We start from the raw sequence: 15,708 nt of genomic DNA on the forward strand, positions 1-15,708 counted from the left end.
CGTTGTTAGTATATAGTAATGCAATGGACTTTTGTAAGTTGATTTTATGTCTCTTTTAATAGGAGCACTTTAGGAGAGTAGTCACACTATCTTATCAGTATGCAAATATTCCTGAATTTCAGAATCATTAAAATGTGATACTATGAATGCATGCCAGAGAGAGAAAAAAAACACCATGATTGAAGTTACTGATTTCCTAGAAAATAAACTGAGATCATTATTTCTTTCTCCCACTATCTCATTCACTCTGAGATGAGTGGCTAACCTATGTGAATCAGACAACCAGTACCAATCCTATAGTGCTAATGCAGAGCTACCTTCAGGAATGGTTTCCACTGTTGTCTCTCTTCAACATTTTGTGGCCAAAGTTTAATCAATTAGTTTTATAATTGATTAAAATTATAGGTCAGGGAACTCTGAAAAATGTGAATTTGCATCAAAAATCTGGTACATAAGTCAGGATTCTCTTCCTTCCCAGCTTTTCATAATGTTAAATAGACAAGCTGATAGTCATACAACAATGATAGTAGAATCAATGTGTGAGAGATTTAACATTACAGATTCTGGGATTCCACGACTAATTCGTGAATTATTGTTTCCAAGATTCAGACCCACTAATGTGTAAGCTTTGAAAGCTCCCCCGGGTGGCCTTGGTGCAGCCAGCCTGATACCAGTTTACAAGATCTCATTTGTGATACGGTCCTAGACCAAGTTAGTCCTCAATGATCAGGGAGAAAGCTCTGGGATTAGCATGGGAAAATGTCCCTATGACTACACAACTTTTTGAAAGTGAGTCTTTTTCTATGAAGTGCCAGGAGCAAAAGCAAGTACTTCCTTAACTCCGTTTTTATGGCTAGTCCTTTATAAAACAAAACAAAACAATAACCGCTGAGGGTGTGTGAATGAAATTCTGGAGAAGGACACCTCTTTCTGTAAGGCCCTGTGAACATCTACCGTAGACATGCACATGAAAGCTTAACTCAGTGCGTCCCCGGAGCTCTCTCCACAGATTCAGGTCAAGGGGCTTCATGAGTCCAAAGGCAATGTGTGAATAATCTCCCATACGTGGACCTAAGCAGAAAATTCAGGCTCAGGAACTGTTTGGGTTCATGTATCCCTTCTCCTTCTTCTCCACTTTCCAAATCACATTTTCAGAACCTGACACAAAACTATGCTAGACAGGAACTCTTGAAAAGCAGCTACAAACACTTGTTCTGACAAACAGAGAGAGTGCAAACTAGGTAGGGATGATGTTGGTTTGAAAATCAACAGTATAGCATGTGGAGACTGAAAGTTGTATCTACACCTTAAACAAAACAAAACAGTTTAAGCCAATGACCATCAGCAGTGGGATCCTTTTGCATTTTGAGTCACACAAAAGGACTTGTACACATTCAGGGAAGATATTTCTTAAATTTGGATTTTTAATGGCTTTATAAATGCATAATTTTCACAAAAATAAATGGCACCTATTTGAAGTAAACAATTTATAAGATTGGACATTTCTACGCACTTGTGAAGCCACCCCCACAAACAAGATAATGAGCATATGCATCCCACCTAAAGGATCCCCACGTCTCTGTAATCCTTCTCTCACCTTTCTCCCCACTTCCCACCCCATTTTCAGACATCATCTCTGTCATAACTTAGTTTGCATACTTTAAAATTTTATATGAAGAGAATCATATGTATTCTTTTGTCTGGCTTCTTTCTCTCAGCATAATTATTTTGAGATTGTTCTATGGTCTCATAAGTATCAATGGTACATTCGTTTTTGTTCCTCAGTGGTATTCCATCATAGAGACGTAAAACAATTTGTTTATCTATTCACCTGGTGATCTACATTTCAGCTGCTCCCAGTTGGGGCTGTTACAGATAAAGTTGCTACGAACATTTGTCTTTAACAAATTTTATAAACATTTGCTTTCATTTCTCTCTGGTTAATGCCTCAGAGTGCAACGGCTCGATCATGATAGGTGCATGTTGAACTTTGTTTCTTCTAGTAACTTTTCTGTAGATACCTTGGATTTTCTACTTAGATAATGAGGCTGTCTGTGAATAAAGACAGGTTCACTTCTTCCATTCCAAACTTGATGTCTTTTGTTTCCTTCTTTTGCATTATTCCACAGGCTAGACATCTAGTATAATACGAAATACAAGAGGTGAGAGACAAAATTCTTCCCTTATTCTTGATCTTAAGGGGAAAACATTCAATCTTTCACCATCAAGTATGACACTTGACATAGGGTTTTTTTGTACATTCCCTTTGTTAATTTGAAGAAATTCCCTTTGATTACTAATTTGCTGGGAATTTTTTTATCAGGAATGGATGCTAGATTGTCAAATGCGTTTTCTGTCCCCACTGAGGTTACTGTCAATAACTGATCATCTGTTGCCTGTCAGTTTCTTTGGATGCATTATTGATAAATTGTCAAAACAAAACATTAAAGAAGATATCACTCTCCCATTTAACAAATGATGAAACAAAGCTCACAAGTGTCTAGAAAGCACATGTCAGAGCTAATAGTTTTGAACACAGTTCTTTCTGGTAGTAAAAAATTGCTCCCTGGTTTTCTCACTACAAATTATTTTCAGAGAAAATTTGAGAGAAAGACTACAGAGTAGTAAAATAGTTCTTGAGCCTTTGAAATATCTTAAGACAGTTTGTTAACAGGTTTTTTATTTATGCAAATGGAGTAATAAAATAATTAAATAATTGTGTTGCTTCAAAACGAGGTCTTGATATCGTTACCGGAAATAATTCAAGGACACACCAAATAAGCCAAGCAAGCAGAGGCCTTACTGAAAGAAAATAAGATAGTACACTCCCAAAATAGTGGGAGTGCACAGGCCAGGAGAAGGGCAACTGCACCAAAGAACAAAGAGGCTTAGAAATTTTTTACCCTCAAAATGAGGGCAAGATATATTCAAAATTTAGTGGTGGCATTATAGGTGTTCTTAGGCTGGTCCTTATGACCTCTCCTCTCTGGCAAGAGGAGAGACTCTCTTTGTCTTTATTTGGCTCTAGTGGAACTGTCACGGAGGTAGTTAGTAAAGAGTTTTCCTACCTGTAGTACTAATATTATGATCTTTTATAATTAGCTAAAAGTTCCCCTTGAGAGGCAAGATGGCATCCTGGATTTGTCCATGGCCACTGAAATTTAGCTCTGGCTCATTTGGTAGCTGCACTATTTCTTAAGGATGAGCTCACCTATTCCCTCCTTTGTCTCCCCTTACTTTCTTCTTCTCTTGCTCCCACTTCTTTTCCCGCTGCCCCATTCTTTCTGTCTATGGTAACATTTGCAGGTTTGGCTCCTTCACCAGAGAGGAAAAAAAACATATTATAAAGGAACACAAACTGCAGTTCAAGAGCTGACAATAAGTTAGAGGCTTGACCATTCTTTTCAGAACAATTAGTCACAGACTTGACAAATACATTGTAGGAAGGGTGACAAACTCTTCTAGGCTTTAAAAATCACCAGGAAACTGAAACTTCATCCATGGCTAAGAATCACTCTTTCAATGATCCTTGAAATCTGCTTGTGATTAAGCAGTCTAGAGCGTATTTCTTCAAATTAATCACTATGAAGTTTCACAAAACTTTTAAATAGAATTGCTGTATGATCCAGCAATCTACTTCTGAGTATATACTCAAGAAAAGAAATTGAAAGAAAATGTGTATATACCCAAAATATTGATATATTTATACACATGTTTCCACTGAAAGATGGAAGCAACCCAAACATCCATCAACAGTTGAATGGATAGACAAAGTGTGATATATACGTACACTGGAATATCATACAACATTAAAAGGAAAAAAATTCTAACACACACTAAAACACGGGTGAAACTTGAGGACATTATGCTAGGTGAATGAGTCACAAAATGACCAATGTTGCATGATTCCATTTATCTGTGCTGTTTAAAACAGTCAACCCTAGAAAAAGAAAGTAAAATGATAGTTACTAGGGGCTACAAGGACAGGAAAATGGGGAGTTTTTGTTTAATGAGTACATATTTTCAGTTTTTCAAGATGAAAAAGATATAGAGAGAAACAGTGAACAACAATGTAAGTGGACTTAATGCCAGTAGATTATACACTTAAAAATTGTTAAAATGGTAAAAAAAGAAAATGTTTGTTAAAATGATAATATAAAATTAAAATATTTATAGAAGACCCACCTTTCGGTTTCTACTCTACAAATCTGCTTCCAAATGAAAATACACTTAGGAACAAAACATTACCATTCCAAATTTAGGGCACTGAGGACATGGGTTAGAGGAAAGGTGGTAAGAAATAGGAGAGAATGCAGATTTTGGATTGCAGAACATTGGTATGCAAATGAGCCACGTGAAGGCAAAAATGCTTTGGGAGGAGCAGTGAAATGAAAAGCAAGAGCAGAGAAAGAAGATAATGCGCACTCTGCTTCTTCAAATTGTCCCCCTAGAGCACTAACTATTGATCATTTTATGAATAAGGTTGGTGGGAGGAAGGTAAATCTACATTATTGAATTGAGCTCTTCCGTGCTAGAGTGTTAAGAAGACAGAATAGCATCAGAACAAAATTTGTCACAAAGTAGGCTCCTTAGAAAATAAATGAGAGTACCCTTAACTCAGCTAACAAATCTAAAATAAACTAAGTCAGTAAACAGTATATAAGAGCATAATATACAAGAGAAAAAGCACAGGCAGATTTCATGGCCTTCCTTAATCACAACAATGCCTGCAACAAAAAATATACTCCGTAAGTATTTATAGAATATTGATCTGAAAAATCCAACAATTCACACGTTTTACTGATGTTTGAGTTAGATGTTTCTGAATGTCCTTACTAAATTCTTCTAGCTCAAACTATCACCAATAGGCAAATTGTTTATCGTGGCTGCTCTTTTCTTTAATAAAAAATTTCAAACCAAATTGTCAAACTTTTTCATGAATGAAATCTCCTTTTTTTTTTAATTGGAGAATGTTGGGGAACAGTGTGTTTCTCCAGGGTCCATCAGCTCCAAGTCAAGTCCTTGTCCTTCTATCTAGTTGCGGGAGACACAACTCAATTCCAACTCCAGTCGCCATTTTCAACCTTAGTTGCAGGGGGCACAGCCCACCATCCCCTGCGGGAATTGAACCCACAACCTTGTTTAGAGCTCATGCTCTAACCAACTTAACCCTCCGGCTGCCCCCAGGAAGGATAACTCTTGACATAGTATATGAAACTACAGAGGTATTTTTTCTTAGACTCTTTGCCATTAACACTACCTGCCTATGCTGCCACAGACCTCACCACTTCCTGTCTGTGATGGCAATTCCTGGCCTTGGTCTTTATAGCAGGTGGATGCATCAAGCAGAGCCCTGAGGTTTTGATACACCTCCTTCCAACACACCTCTCACTGTGGGCTCTCTCAGGGCACAGAAATACAATGCGGAGTCCTCCAGCTGTGAAGCTGAGATGACAAGGTTGACAGACTTCTTTGCTTTCTCAAAATTCAAGGAGTAGCGACCTTCTGTGGCATTTTGTTGGTTATAAGAGTCCTGACGAATAAGGAAAATCATTGCCCCACTGCTGAGCTGCTTGTACCAAAATAGATTATAAGTACTATCAGTGGTGTCATATGTGCAGTCCAGGGTCACAGCCTCCTTCTCCTGCACTAACATTGACGGTTGGCCTTGAGTAACCTTCTCGGCAATATTAGATCCTGAAAGAGAAAAGATACAGTCACATGGTTTTAGGATAAGTAGCGTGGGACAAAGAAATTATTTATCACACCCTGCTACCTTTCCTTCCTAGGATACCCATAAAATACTGTCTGAACCCCAAAACCTAGGGTCGTAGAGGAAGCCCATTCCCATGGGTGCCATCCTTACCCAGCCACATGGAAGCCATGACCAATTTCAGAAGGATGGAAAGCAACATCTTTGATTTCTTCTACTAGATTAACAATGTCTTGCTCTTCCTCATGTCAGGGCTGTGCAAGGAGAGACGACTCTGAAGGGGGAGAGAAGAAATGCTGGGCTGTGTCTGCTGCTGCCCTAGAACAGGAAACGGGTTTCCTGGTGTAGCAAGTTGCTGTGGGTGACATCAAACTTCTCTATGTTCTGGCTGAGAGTGTCACCCAACCCAAAGTTCCTTTTGGATTAATCAACCAACTCTTAATTTAAACACAATTAGAACTAAAAATAACATCAGTAAAATTGTTTATTGAAAAGAAGATCGAAGAATTGACCAATTGCTAGGTTCAGTCATTGCATCTGTGATGGAACTGGGTGGCAGCATTTATTTGAAAATACTACATTCAATAGAACATGGCAACAGCATCAGATGTAATAATCATATATCCTCACACATATGGGTGCTGTTATTTCATCTATAATAGGAATAAATCACTTTCTGATAAAAAGGATAAGCTGTTTGTACTTATCAATACAGGTCTTTTGATCTACCAATTATTATGGCAATCTACTTCCTCACTACCAATGTCTGTTCAGTTACCCGTCTTATGACAAATAGCAGGAGAAAAACTGATCTCCTACTCTGAAGACTAGGATGAAGCCCTCAGGCATGGAGTCCTGTCACAGAGGTCCCCTTCTCTTCTTCATTTAGTGTTATAGCTAAGCCCTATTCAGAAAGGCCAGATAAGACACCAGAGTTTGGTCATTAGGTTATCAACACTTTAAATTTACCTTCTTGCCATTACCTTAATTAGGACCCTAAATGGGCTACGACAAATCTCTATATTCTTTATGCCCAATTCTAAAGAGAATGCATCTTAGGTGACCCCATATAGCTCTACCGGAGACTGATCATAAGATTGCAATATACTGTTGTTATGGATTTAAAATGAAAGCTATGCTGAAAGATATTACTCAACAATATGCCAAACTGCAAACACTCATTGCCTATCACTGCCAGTCTCTTGATACACTAGCCAAAACTTATCCTCCCTATCTCAAAGTAATTGGAGCTTCAACTAAATTGTTTGAAGCATCTTCAGATCTTGCACTGGAATCACAATGAAATCTTATGGTACCACATACAATACAAAATGTTTTTTCTATTTATGAACACCCAAGATTTTTTTACCAACTTTTTTAATAACTAGAAAATAATATTAATTTTTCTTTATATTATTCAAATCTGTGATACTTCTCAATTAAAAGAATCTCATGATCATACTTCTGCCTTTCAGGAAGTATCCATGTCCAGAACAAATCATTTGGACACTCTCTTACCAATTCTGCATTAATAAGTTTTTTAATGTCTTATATTAACAATTAGAAGAGCAAAACCAGATTGATTATACCATAACTACTTCAGAGCCCTATATAATTCCAATCTCTTAACATAAGCAAAATCAAATTTAATGGCTGAACTTGTAGGTTTCTTCTGTGCATATTAATTACCAATAAATACAGTGGTAATCATAAATTTTAATGTTTCACTACTTTCAAATACTATGAGAAAAATGGGGTTTGTTTACCATCTTCACCTTTCCTTAACTCTGTCATATATCTACATATTCCTATTAAGAATGACACCGGCACATGAATTATTTGATGTCTTCTAGCTACTCAAAGAAATTGTTGTCATCAAGACAAACTATCATCTTATAAAATACACTGGAGATGGTAGAAAAAATTATTGAGCAAAATATAATGCTACACAGATGGCAAATAGACATATGAAAAAATGCTCAACCTCACTAATCATTAGAGAAATGCAAATAAAAACCACAATGAGATACCACCTCACCCCAGCCAAAATGGCTATCATTGATAAATCAACAAACAACAAGTGCTGGTGAGGATGTGGAGAAAAGGGAACCCTTGTGCACTGTTGGTGGGATTGCAGATTGGTGCAGCCGCTATGGAAAACAGTATGGAGGTATCTCAACAATCTGAAAATGGAACAACCTTATGACCCAGCAATTCCACTCCTAGGTATCTATTCGGAGAAATCCAAAACTCTAACTCAAAAAAAATGTATGCACCCCTATGTTTATTGCAGCATTATACACAACAGCCAAGACATGGAAACAACCAAAATGCCCATCGGTAGATGACTGGATTAAGAAGCTGTGGTACATTTATACAATGGAGTATTACGCAGCCATAAAGAAGAAGGAAATATTACTATTTGCAACAATATGCACGGACCTGGAGAACATTATGTTAAGTGAAATAAGTCAGACAGAGAAAGACAAATACCATAGGATCTCACTTATATGTGGAATCTAAAGAAAAGAATAAATGAGTGAACTAATCAGAAACAGTCTCAGAGACATGGAGGAAAACCTGAGCGTTGCTAGATGGGGGGGGGATAGGGGGAAGGTGAGGGATTAGAAAGCACAGTCGGTAATCACAAGATTGCCATGGGGAAACGAAAGTCAATTTGGGGAATGTAATCAATAATGTTGTAAAGATTTTGTAGGGTATCCAATGGACACTTGTCTCATTAGGAGACCACCTCAGGGAAGATGTAGATGCCTGATCACTGCACTGTACACCTGAAGCTGAAGGTGAACAATAACGAAGGTCAACTACAATTATATATATATATATATATATATATATATATATATATGAATGAAGTGGAGTACAGCATTAGGAATAGAGACAGTGGAAATGTAATGGCTGTGTGCGATGTCAGAGAGGTAGTGGATGGGAGAGGGGGGTTGTCACTGTGTGAGGGATATAAATGATAAATGTCTAACTATTACATTGTCTTGTGCACCTGAAACTAATTTTAAAAAATGAAAAAATAAATAAATTAAAAATATATATATATATCATGCTAAACATGCCTTTCTGAAAACATTTATCAGTAAAGATACATGTACCCATCTGTTCATTGCAACACTATTCACGGTGGCAAAGACATAGAAACAACTAAAGCGTCCTTCAACAGATGTTTGGATAAAGAGGATGTGGTACATACATATACAATGGAACATTACTCAGCCATAAGAAAAGATAAAAGACTGCCTTTTGTGACAACCTTGATGAAATTTGAGAATAGTATGGTAAGTGAAATAAGTCAGGTAGATAATGTCTAGAACCATATGAGTTCACTCAGATGCAGGATATAAAACTGAAAGCAACAAACAAACAAGACAAACACACAAAAACTGACAGGTACAGACAACAGTATGGCGGTTATCAGAGGCAAAGGAGTGTGGAGGGAGGTAGAAGTATAGGGGATGGAATATGGTGATGGAAGGAGACTTGATTTTGGGTAGTGAACACACAGTGCATATACAGATGATACATTACAGAATTCTACACTTGAAATCTATATAACTTTGTTAACCAATGTCACCACAAGAAATTTAATAAATTTAAAAGAAAAACAATGAGACTTTGCACATGTCTAGTGAGCATGTGCAGAAAGGGCCCCACTCTGCAGAACTGGAAAAAAACACAAATGTGAGCAGCCTGCACCACCCTAGGAAATGCAAGCAAAATGCAGGCTGTTAACACCCAGTCTGGCTTTGTAGGATCAAGTGAAGGCCATAAAGATTGTAGTAAATTGCCCAGAAGCAGTAGGAAATTAAACAAGTAATAGTGGTGAAGATTTAAAGCTGGAATGTGTCTAAGTATGTACTGATTCTGCACACTCTAACTAGAGCATTTATTTTTCTTCCATTAAATAAATTCTCATCTAAGTGTGATAACGCACTTAAGTCCATAGTAATTGCACCGGCTCTCTCTTCTAAGTTGGTTTAAGAAGAATAAACCAATAAAATAGAACATATGCATCCTTCTCACCCCATCAGATTTGTAGGAAATGGACCAATCAAGAGTCACCTTGCTTTTCCTGCACAGGAGCTAGTGATTATAGTGACAGAATTAATATAAGCCATTGGGTGATGGGCCTTCTTGTTCAAATGTTATAAACCTAATTTAATAAATGGCTTTTCTCATGAATACAAACCCATTAGCTAATAACCAACAACCATAACTCAGCCAAGAGGGATCATCTCACCCTATCAATCAGCAATTATATCCATCCTCAGGGAACGTATAAGTGATCTTGAAAATAGCCTAACCTTGACCAGAGGTGGAAGAAATAGGGAATAAAGTTTTAATATTGATGCAACATCTTTCATTCCATTGATTATCTATAACACTAAAAGTAGTAACTTTACAAAAATTTGTGGTTAGCACTCTTTAATTCAATCAAAATGTGAAGATGAGGCAGAGAGATTGGCAACAAGCTATCTCTAAATTAACCATTATTCTAATGCCTTTCTGCAATACACGAACAATAGTAAGGTGGCAGATAAATATATATAAAAATTTTGCCAAACACCCCAAAGAGAAGGTTTTCACTCATGGTAACAAAAAAATCACATGTCTAGGAATAAATTTAATTACTTAAACCAACAGAGCTTTATTGAGAATGAAAGATAGATACAAATGGCAACAAGTAGTACATTCTAAACAATCGAATAATTTAATATACCCAGTAGCAGTTTTCTTGTCCACAAATCAATTTATAAATTTATTCCCTCACAAGTCTTAATTTTAAATTGTGAATAAATAGTAGAAGTCACCTTTCCTTCTTCCTTTAATAGACATCTACTGATTATCAACGACGTGAAAAAGTTTGTGATAGTTACTGCAGCTATGGCAGTGAATAATACAAACTCTGGTCTAAATTCTATGAGAGAGTAACTGTAAACAGATACATATAGAATTTTGGAGAAAAAGAACAGATCAGTGAGTTTAAATGGAAACCACATTCTCAAATCAATTCCTATCCTGTTTACTCAAACACACAAATAATATATACCATAACTAGGGCCTAAAAGAAAATAAAGTTCACATTATCTTTTTAAAAAGGTAAGTGGTCAGAGATCATAGAAAGGACTATCAAATGTGCCATAAATACAGAGGAAAATTAATATAAAACTGAAAATTATTAAAATCTCACAGAGCTATTAAGAAGCAGGTATTTGAAGGGATGATGATGAAATGGAGACTCCTCCATCCAAGATATAACACTGAGTGAAAATAATCATGATCCTAATTACAATAAAAATTGATGGAATGAGTAATATAAATATTAGCAATATTATCTGATTACAGAATGTTCAACTTCATACTTTTATATTATAGATCATTTCTACATACGGCATGTAATGGCTTATAATCAGAAAAATAATGAATGCTGTTTTAAAAACACAGTGATTAAGAGCTCGTTCCTAATAAGCACCGTGATATTGACGCTAAGGTTTTAGTAACAGGTCTAGAGTCTAACTAACAAATGTACAGTCAACTTTAAAGCCTAAATTTCAAAATAAAATATAACAAACTCCCATCAAAATCAACTAACTGTCAGCCAACAAAATGTTCTAACCCTTTCTGGGTCATCTCGAACTTAACTTACTTATGTGTTTTTAACATCCAACACATTAGTTTCCATTTTCAGATAAAATATGACAAGTACTATCTATGATTGAAGGTAGTCAAAGGAGAGCGGTGGCTCCACTCGCAGGTTTGCGTACAGGTTGCAGGTGCCTGGGAAGCAATGTGTACTCGCTGCACAGAAGTAGACAGCTGAGTCTCCAGGTTGGGTGGCCTCGATGTGCAGGGAGAACTGTTTGGCTGCCTTATTCAATAAAACAGTAAATCTTCCAACTTCGGTTTTGTCCTGATTTGAACGAATGTATATAATGAGCTGGGGACCTTTTCCAGCTTCTTGCTTATACCAAGGAAAGTATTCTAAAGCACTGTTTGAATAAGAACAGTTCATGGCACAGCTGTTTCCCTCCTGGACACTCAGGGAAGGAGGACTCTGATCCACATTGTCAGCACCGCTGACCCCTGTGCAGAAAGAAAAAGTCAGAGGAAGAGTTACCACATCATTATGCTTCAGAATTTTCTTTTTCTACAGCAACTAGAGGACACCCGAATTAAGCCACTCTTGGCTACTAAACAATATCCACTAATATCAACTGTTTCCCAAAAGCTTCAACTTACAGTCCAGCTGCAGATAAAAGAACATAAATAAAGCACCAATTGATGTCTTCAGCATTCTTCCCATTTAGGATCAACCATGGACCTGCAAACTACAGCCAGGGGAGCTACTTCTAGTATCAGGTTATGTCTTCTTTCCTCTAAAAAACACAGGGTTTCTAACACTGTCTACCCAGCCAATAAGAAAAAGGCCCCGCTTCTGTCTTAGCCCCTTCATTCAGAACCCACTGAAATGAGCCTCCACATGTTCTGTATCAGCAGAGGTGCACTACCACCTTGTGGTCACATCTGTAATGACTGAACGCACTGGTTAAATGTTCTCTTTCCCTGTGCCTCTGAGACTCAGACACCTAAGTAAAGGCAGCAATAGGTAAAACGAATTAGGTCTTAAATCAATGATGAAGTAAGAATGTAGAGAGCACGGTTTATATCACTGCACACTACTGAGTTATTACTGATATACAGGACAGAGGCAGATGCTATTGGTATTTATCCAATGATGGCCTGGGTTTACACGTTTGAGATCAGGATAGCACCGTCATTCACTGTATTAAAGACAAAATATAAAACCTTCCTCTTCAGCTAAATCCACCATGAGAAATGGTCCCTGTGAAATCAAGACTACGTCACTTACAGAAGTGGGAGCTCCTTTCCTGTGATTTGAACTCAGTGGTCCTCTGGAATTACAAGAAGAATTCTACTCTCTCTTCCACATCTCACTCCATTGACAATTTAAAGACAGTGATGGTGAAGACTATCAACTCATTATATCAATATATGTGTAGTTGTAAAACGTATGTTTTTATGTATGTAAAACTTCCTGATTTTGAGGAACTTCCATTAGCTCACCCATTCCCCATAAGATAAGATTTCGTAAACCCTTCTGTGGGCAGAATTCCCTCTTTTGGGAGACACATGCTTAGGTCATTATTTGCCCTTTTGAGGTACGCATACAGAACTGAAAGTCATGTTGTGAATGTCATCATTCATATGAAACCCAGTGAGTCATATATTACCTACAGTACAGATATACCCACCCTTGGACAAACTTCCCAGCTCCATAATTATTTCATAGAATATTGCTACTTATTGTCAAAGTTTGGGCCTAAAAATCCTTTATGTAGAATGTCAATGGACTGCCAGCTGCATGAGCCTTCCAATTCCAATTATCTTTTTTGCTGACAATGTGTGTTATGCTCAATAGACTCATATCCTACCTTCGAGAAATGTCCACCTGTGATAATGAATATATTTTCTATTTCCAGGCAAGTCTTTAGAAATACATCTGGGCATTGAGAATGGCCCCATCATCTTTGGCTTATTCTTACAGAGGCCAGTGAATGATGCACTGGTTTCCTGGTAGAAGTAAGTGGCTCAGCATGAGTCTCCTTTCCTGCCCTAGATGTCAAACATTTACACCAATTAGAATTCTTATTCAAGTGTTCAAAATTATTGACCCTGGCTTTCCCAGACACATACAACAGATATCTAAGTACCTGGACGTGCACTAGACAGTTTCTCTCTGCCCAGCAGTATGACCCTGCAAGAAGAAGCAGGGGAAAGAATGCTAAAGAGGAAGTGAAAAAGTCCAGTATCCTTATACTCTTAGCTCACATATTATCTAATTGTTTCATACTGGCATCTTAATTCTAGCTTGTTTTTGTAAATTAAGGTTGGACTAAAATTATTTTTATTGAGGACTAGCGTGCAATGTAGAGTTGAGTGAGAGTGGGGAGAAATTATCCTGCATCATGGAACCCCAAAACCATTTTCACATCCACATGTAACCTAGGGGGTCTCAGGTTGCCCCTAAGCAATCTCAGGGCCTGTTCACTGGCACACAGGATCCTCAGGATGAGTTCTTATCTTAGTTTCCATTTCTTCTCTAAGATCACTGATGGATCCGGGAAAACCTAAGTCCCTAGTAAAAAGGAATAAAATGGGATTTTACCACTGAGTGTAAAGGTCATCACAGGCAGTGTGATCAGGGTAGCTCCATGGCTGAGCCATGGGTAAGCAGGATGTTCTTCTGGAGACACATTTCTGATATGTGTATCTATACCTTATCATTCAGATCTTGTAGGAAAAAAGAAAAAAACTCTCCTCTATTGTGAGAACTTAGAGGCGGTGGGTGAGCTTACTCATCTGCAAAGCAAGAAGCACTTTTTAAAACAATCTAATTGTATTCTGCCCTTCTGCCCTTTCTCTTTGCAAGGTTAGTTTGGGGGTTCAAAATCCCCAGCCTATGATAGCTATATAATCTTTTGAGATTGAATGCAAAATGAAAATTTGGGGTCTCTTATTCAAAACCACAGGTGAAATTAGGTAATATTTATAGTGGAACCACTTTTCTAAAATGTTTTAACTCTTCATACAAATCAGTTTCCTGTATGCTTGAATTTAGTTTTTTAACACTTTATTTCTTCTGTCATTTTAGGTTCACAGAAAAATAAAGAAGGTACAGAGAGTTTCAATATACCTCCTGCCCCCACACATGAACTTCCCCACAAGAGTGGTATATTTCTTACAATTGATAAAAGTACATTGACACATCATAATCACCCAAAGGCTGTAGTTTAACATAATTTACTATGTTGTGCATTTTATCGCTTTACACAACTGTTTAATGGCATATATCCATCATTATAGTATCATAGAGACTAGTTTCACCAACTTAAAAATCCTTTGTCCTCTGCCTACTCTTCCCTTCCTCTTTCCTCAACCCTGGCTACCATTGGTCTTTTTACTGTCTCCATAGTTTTGCCTTTTCCAGAATGTGATATACTTAGAATCATACTACAGCATGTATGAGGTAGACAATTAAGTTCGTGAAATTGTTACAACAATGTTGCTAAACTTTTTTTGATATTAGAGGGACTATTCATTATGAATTTCTATCAATTGGACAAGCAGTTAACCATGTTTACTATTTGGAAGTGCTGAAAAGGCTGCATGAAAATGTTAGATGAAAATGACCTGAAATTTTCTCCAACAATTCCTGGCTCTTGCATCACGACAATGCACCAGCTGACACAGCACTGTTTGTGAGGGAGCTTTTAGCCAGTAAACAGAAAACTGTATTGTAACACCCTCCCTACTGACCTGATCCTGCCCCCAATGACTTCTTTCTTTACCCAAAGATAAACGAAATATTGAAAGGAAGACATTTTGATGACATTCAGGACATCAAGGGTAACACGACAACAGCTCTGATGGCCATTCCAGAAAAGAGTTCCAAAATTGCTTTGAAGGGTGGACATTGCTCTGGCATGGGTGCATAGCTTCCCAAGAGGAGTTACTTGAAAGGTGACTGTAGTGATATTCAGCAATGAGGTATGTAGTATTTCTTCTAGGATGAGTTCGCGAACTTAATTGTCTGATGTCGTACATAATATTTTCAGATTGGATTCTTTCATTTAATAATCTACATTTAATTTTCCCCTATCTTTTCATGGTTTGATAGTTCATTTCTATTAAACACTGAATAAAATTCCATTGTTTGAATGTACCATCATTTATTTATCTATGCACCTACTAAATGATATCTTGGTTGCCTCAATGTTTTGACAATTATGAATAAAGCTGCTATAAACACCTGTGGACAGGATTTTGTGCACAGATAATTTTTCAACGCTGTGGGTAAATACCCAGGAATTCCATTACTGGATCTTATAGTAAGAGTGTGTTTAGATTTTAAGAAATTACCAAACTGCTTTATTGAAATGTCC

Source organism: Rhinolophus sinicus, chromosome 3 (genome assembly GCF_057876585.1).
Source record: "Rhinolophus sinicus isolate RSI-liver-muscle chromosome 3, RSI-T2T, whole genome shotgun sequence".
In the NCBI taxonomy this organism is placed as follows: domain Eukaryota; kingdom Metazoa; phylum Chordata; class Mammalia; order Chiroptera; family Rhinolophidae; genus Rhinolophus; species Rhinolophus sinicus.